Raw genomic sequence first — 6,748 nt, 5'->3', positions numbered from 1 at the left:
CTCTGCAAAGGACTGACCAGTTGGAAAGAGCACCCAAAACACCACAGCAGGGTGCATACAGCATAACCAGAAGCACTTCCTGGAGTGCCAGTTTCTGGACAGTGTATGATCCCTTTGTAATACAGTGGTAACCTCAGGTGTAGGAAACATAATGAGCTTTTTAAAACACACACAAAAGGCATAACCCTAGCCAAAATGACAAGATGGGAGAATTCTCCCCAAAAGAAAAATCAAGAAGAAATCACAGCCTGCGACTTGCTCAAAACAGATATAAGCAATATATCTGAACAAGAGTTTCGAACAACAGTCATAAGACTACTGGCTAGGTTTCAAAAAAGGCAAAGAAGACACCAGAGAAAGCCTTGCTGTGGAGATCAAAGACCTAAGAACTAGTTAGGATGAATAAGAAAATGCAATAACTGAGATACAAAGAAACTAGATAAAGTGACAACAAGGATTGAAGAAGCAGAGGACAGGTGAAACAGAAGATAAAATTATGGAAAATAATGAAACTAAAAAAAAAAGAAGGAAAGGAAATTACTAGATAAAGGGGGGAGATTTAGAGAACTAAGTGATTCCATGAAACAAGACAATATCTGTATCATAGGAGTCCCAGAAGAAGAAGAGTGAGAAAAAGAGGCATGAGGTTTATTTGAACAAATTATAGCTGAGAACATCCTTAATCTGGGGAAGGAAACAGGCATCCAAGTACAAGAGGTAAGAGAACTCCCTTCAGAATCAGCAAAAACAGGTCAACACCACAATATATCAGACTGAAACTTACAAATACAAAGATAATGAGAGAATTCTGAAAGCAACTAGGGACAAAAGTCCTTAACCTACAAGGGGAGATACATAAGGTTAGTAGCAGACCTGCCCACTGAAACTTGGCAAGCCAGAAGAGAACGGCTGGAATTATTCAATGTGCTGCATAGGAAAAATATACAGCCAAGAATCCTTTATCCAGCAAGGCTGTCATTCAGAATTGGAGGACAGATAAAGAATTTCCCAGACAAACAAAAACTAAAGCAGTTTGTGACCACTAAACCAGTCCTGTAAGAAATTTTAAGGAGGACTCTCTGAGTGGAGGAAAAAAAAGACCAAAACAACAAAGACTACAAAGGACCAGAGAATACCACCAGAAACACCAACTCTACAGGTAACACAAGGGCACTAAATTCATATATTTCAGTAATCACTCTGAATGTAAATGGACTAAATGCTCCAATCAAGGACATAGGATATCAGAATGGATTTAAAAAAGTATCCATCAATATGCTGCCTACAAGAGACTGATTTTAGACCTAAAGACACCTGCAGATTGAAAGTAAGGGGATGGAGAACCGTCTATCATACTAATATACATCAAAAGAAAGCTGGCATAGCCATACTTACGTAAGATAAACTAGATTTTAAAACAAAGGCTTTAACAAGAGATGAAGGGCATTATATCATAATGAAGGGCTCTATCCATCAAGAAGATCTACCAGTGGTAAATATTTATGCCCCCAACTTGAATGAACCCAAATATATAAATCAATTAATCACAAACATAAAGAAACTCATTGATAATAATACCATAATAGTAGGAGACTTAAATACCTCACTAACAACAATGGACAGATCATCTAAGCAGAAAATCAACAAGGAAACAATGGCTTTGAATGACACATTGGCCCAGATGGACTTAATAGATACATTCAGAACATTTCATCCTAATGCAGCAGAATACACATTCTTCTCAAGTACGCAAAGAACATTCTCCAGAATAGATCACATACTGGGTCACAAATCGGCACTCAATAGGTACAAAAAGACTGAGATCATACCATGCATATTTTCAGACCACAACACTATGAAACTTGAAGTCAACCACAAGAAAAAATTTGGAAAGCCCTCACATACATGAAGGTTAAAGAACATCCTACTAAAGAATGAATGGGTTAACCAGGAAATTGAAGAAGAAATAAAAAAAATACATGAAAGTAAATGAAAATGAAAACATGACAGTCCAAACCCTTTGGGATGCAGCAAAGGCAGTCCTAAGAGGAGAGTACAGTGTAATTAAGGCCTATCTCAAGAAGCAAGAAAGATCCTAAATACACAACCTAACCTTACACTTAAAGGAGCTAGAAAGGGAGTGGCAAATAAAGCCCAAAACCAGCAGAAGGAGGAAAGTAATAAAGATTAGAGCATAAATAAATGATATAGAAGCAACAACAACAACAAAACAGCAGTACAGATCAATGTAACTAAAAGCTGGGTTTTTTTTTGAAAGAATAAATAAAATGGATAACCCCCTAGCAAGACTTCTCAAAAAGAACAGAGAGAGAACCCAAATAGATAAAATCACAAATGAAAGAGGAGAGATTACAACCAACACCACGGAAAAAAATTATTAGAGAATACTATGAAAAACTATATGCCAACAAACTGGACAATCTGGAAGAAATGGACAAATTCCTAGAAACTGACATACTACCAAAACTCACAGGAAGAAATAGAAAATTTGAACAGGTCTATACCTACTGAAGAAATTGAATCAGTTATCAAAAATCTCCCAACAAATAAGAGTCCTGGACCAGATGCCTTCCCAAGGGAATTCTACCAGACATTTAAAGCAGAGTTAATACCCATTCTTCTCAAACTGTTCCAAAAAAATAGAAATGGAAAGAAAGCTTCCAAATTCATTCTATAGAGCCAGTATTACCTTGATTTCAAAACCAGACAAAGACCCCACTGAAAAGGAAAATTACAGGCCAGTCATCCCTGATGAAAATGGATACAAAAATTCTCAACAAGATACTAGCAAATTGAATTCAACAGTGCATTAAAAGAATTATTCACCATTATCAGGTGGGTTTATTCCTGGGGTGCAGGGGGTGGTTCAATACTTGCAAATCAATCAATGTGATACACCACACTAATAAAACAAAGGATAATAACCATGTATTCTTTCAATAAATGCAGAAAAATATTTGGCAAAATGTAGCATACTTTCTTGATAAAAACCCTCAAGAAAATAGGGATAGAAGGAACATATTTCAACATCATAAAAGCCGTATATGAAAGGCCCCCAGCTAATATTTCCCCTGAGATCTTTCCCCCTGAGATCAGGAACACAACAGGGATGTCCACTCTCACCACTGTTGTTCAACATAATACTGGAAGTCCTAGCCTCAGCAATCAGACAACAAAAATAAATAAAAGGCATACAAATTGGCAAGGAAGAACTCAAACATTGTTTTCACATGATACTCTATGTGGGAAACCCAAAAGACTCCACCACAAAACTGCTAGAACTGATACATGAATTCAGCAAAGTCACAGGATATAAAATCAATGTACAGAAATTGGTTGCATTTATATGAAATGCTTCACCAATAATGAAGCAGCAGAAAGAGAACCAAGGAATCAATCCCATTTATAATTGCACCATAACCATAAGATATATAGGAATAAACCTAACCAAAGAGGTAAAAGATCTGCACACTGAAAACTATAGAAAGCTTATGAAAGAAATTGAAGAATACACAAAGAAATGAAAAAGCATCCCATGCTCATGGATTGGAAGAACAAATATTGTTAAAATGTCAATAATACCCAAAGAAATCTACACATTCAATACAATCCCTATCAAAATAACACCAACATTCTTCACAGAGCTAGAACAAACAATCCTAAAATTTGTATGGAACCACAAAAGACCCAAAAGAACGAAAGTAATGATGAAAAAGAAAACCAAAGCAGAAACATCACAATTCTGGACTTTAAGCTGTATTATAAAGCTGTAATCATTAAGACAGTATGGTACTGGCACAAAAACAAACAAACAAACATACATACATACATAAAAAAAACAGACCATAGATCAATGGAACAAAAGAGAACCCAGATATGGATTTACAGATTTATGGCCAACAAATCTTTGACAAAGCAGGAAAGAGTATCCAATGGAAAAAAGACAATCTCTTAAGCAAATGGTGTGAGAAAACTAGACAGCAACATGCAGAAGAAAGAAACTGGACCACTTTCTTATACAATACACAAAAATAAATTCAAAATGGATGAAAGACCTAAACATGAGACAGAAAACCATCAAAATCCTACAGGAGAAAATAGGCAGAAATCTTTTTGACCTCAGCCACAGCAACTTCTTATTAGACATGTTTCTGTAGGCAAGGGAAATAAAAGCAAAAATGAATGATTGGGACCTCATCAAAATAAAAACCTTCTGCACAGTGAAGGAAACAATCAACAAAACTAAAAGGTAACTGACAGAATGGGAGAAGATATTTGCAAATGACATATTTGATAAAGGGTTAGTATCAAAAATCTATGAACAACTTATCAAACTCAACACCCAAAAAATAAATAATCCAGTGAAGAAATGGGCAGAAGACATGAATAGACACTTTTCCAAAGAAGACATCCAGATGGCCAACAGACACATGAAAAGATTCTCAACATCAGTCATCATCAGGGAAATATAATCAAAACCATGAAGAGATACCACCTCACACCTGTCAGAATGCCTAAAATGAACAACTCAGGAAACCATAGATGTTGGTGAGGCTGCAGAGAAAGGGGAACCCTTTTGCATTGTTGGTGGGAATGCAAACTGGTGCAGCCACTCTGGAAAACAGTATGCAGGTTTCTCAAAAAATTAAAAATAGAACTTCCCTGTGACCCAGCAATTGCACTACTAGGTATCTATACAAAGGATACAAAAATGCTTATTTGAAGGAGCACATGTACCCCAATGGTTATAGTTGCACTTTCCACAACAGCCAAACTATGGAAACAGCCCAAATGTCCATCAACCAATGAATGGATAAAGACGATGTGGTATATAAATACAATGGAATACTACTTGGCAATGGAAAAGAATGAAATCTTGCCATTTGCAACAACATGGATGGAGCTAGAGGGATTATGTTAAGTGAAATAGTCAATCAGAGAAAGACAGAGATATGATTTTACCCATATGTGGAATTTGAGAAACAGAACCAGATGAACATAGGGGAAAGGAAAGAATAATAAGATAAAAACAGAGAGGGAGACAAACCGTAAAAGACTCTTAAATATAGAGAACGAACTGAGGGTTGCTGTTGGAGGGTGGGATAGGGGGATGGGTTAACTGGGTGATGGCATTAAGGAGGGCACTTTTTAGGGATGAACACTGGGTGTCATATGTAAGAGATGAATCACTGAGTTCTACTCCTGAATCCAAGACTTCACTGTTTGTTAACTCCCTAAATTTAAATGAAAAAATTAAAAAAAAAAGAATTTAAAAAACGTGCCCAATCATGTTAAAATTTTGGTGTCTATAGTGAGAAAATATTTAAATCATTTTCTGCAAAGCATTTTTTTAGAGCTAAAAATCTAAAGAAACATTTTAAAATAGTCTAGAAATTATATTTATACTTCTAAATTATAGTACTATGTCTATCTGTAATCCTAGATCTTTGTAATTCATTATTTGATAAAATACTCTTTTCTTACAACATTTTTGTTATAAGCATAAATAGTTTTGTTGGAGAGATTACTGTTAATTATGTTTTTCTTTACAATATTTAATATCTTTGCTTAATAATTTGTAATTGAGTAGTTTAGAATTAATGTAAATCAATATAATTTGCATAAAATTATAAATCAAGATTGGTAGAGAGTGAAATGTCTAGTTTTACACAATATTTATGGATAATAAAGGGAAATTGACTGACTTGTGTTTATTCAGTTTGCAAAGCATCTGCCAAAATGTTGCACAAGGTTGTACTTCTGAATAGATATTAGGTTTCCTAGTTCCACTGACTTCTCTTGTTGAAAGTTTTCATAGGATGCAAACAGATGTCTAATTTGCTAATCTATCACAAAGAAAAGAAAACTAGGATTAGAGGTGATGAATTTGTCTTGTTTTATTGAATTTGTGTTGTTTTATTATTTCTGAAATCCTGAAAATAAATGAGAAATAGAAGCATGAATCTACAATTTTGTGAAATTTTGAAGACATACCTTTTTAAGAAATTATTTTTTGGTCAGGGCAAAAAATTTTTGTAGAAATGATAAATGTCTCAATTTCTTCTGAGATTACTTGCCCTTTTGCTCTTAGTATATTTGTGTCTTTATACTTAAGTGATTTTAATACTTTGTAAGCATGGTAGTTTTCATCTCTAGAAGTTTTATTTGAGTGTATTTTTATATCTCCATGTCTCCAGTTAACATTCCCAGTTCTTTTAACTTCCTGAGCATATGGAATGCAGTTATAACTGTTTTATTGTCCTTGTTTACTAATTCTATCATTTGTATACTTCCTTTTTTTTTTTTAAGTTTTTTTAAAATGTTTTTATTTATTCTTGAGACAGAGAGAGACAGAGCATGAGCAGGGGAGGGGCAGAGAGAGAGGGAGACACAGAATCTGAAGCAGGCTCCAGGCTCTGAGCTGTCAGCACAGAGCTCTGCGCGGGGCTTGAACTCACAGACTGTGAGATCAGGACCTGAGCTGAAGTTGGATGCTTAACCGACTGAGCCACCCAGTCGCCCCAATTATTTGCATAATTTCTGGGTCGATTCCAACTGATCAACTTTTTTCTACTCATGGGTGAAATTTACTTATTTCTTCACATGCTGGCTAATTTTTTATTGGAAGGCATACATTACAAACTTTACCTTGTTGGCTGCTGGATATTTTTGTAAGTTACTTGGAAACCATTTGTTCCTTATGACCCTTTCACTGAAACTGTTATGT

This window comes from Puma concolor, chromosome B1, assembly GCF_028749965.1.
Source record: "Puma concolor isolate L17-30 chromosome B1, mPumCon1.1.hap2, whole genome shotgun sequence".
NCBI classification, from domain to species: domain Eukaryota; kingdom Metazoa; phylum Chordata; class Mammalia; order Carnivora; family Felidae; genus Puma; species Puma concolor.
Note: the sequence above shows the minus strand (reverse complement) of the source record.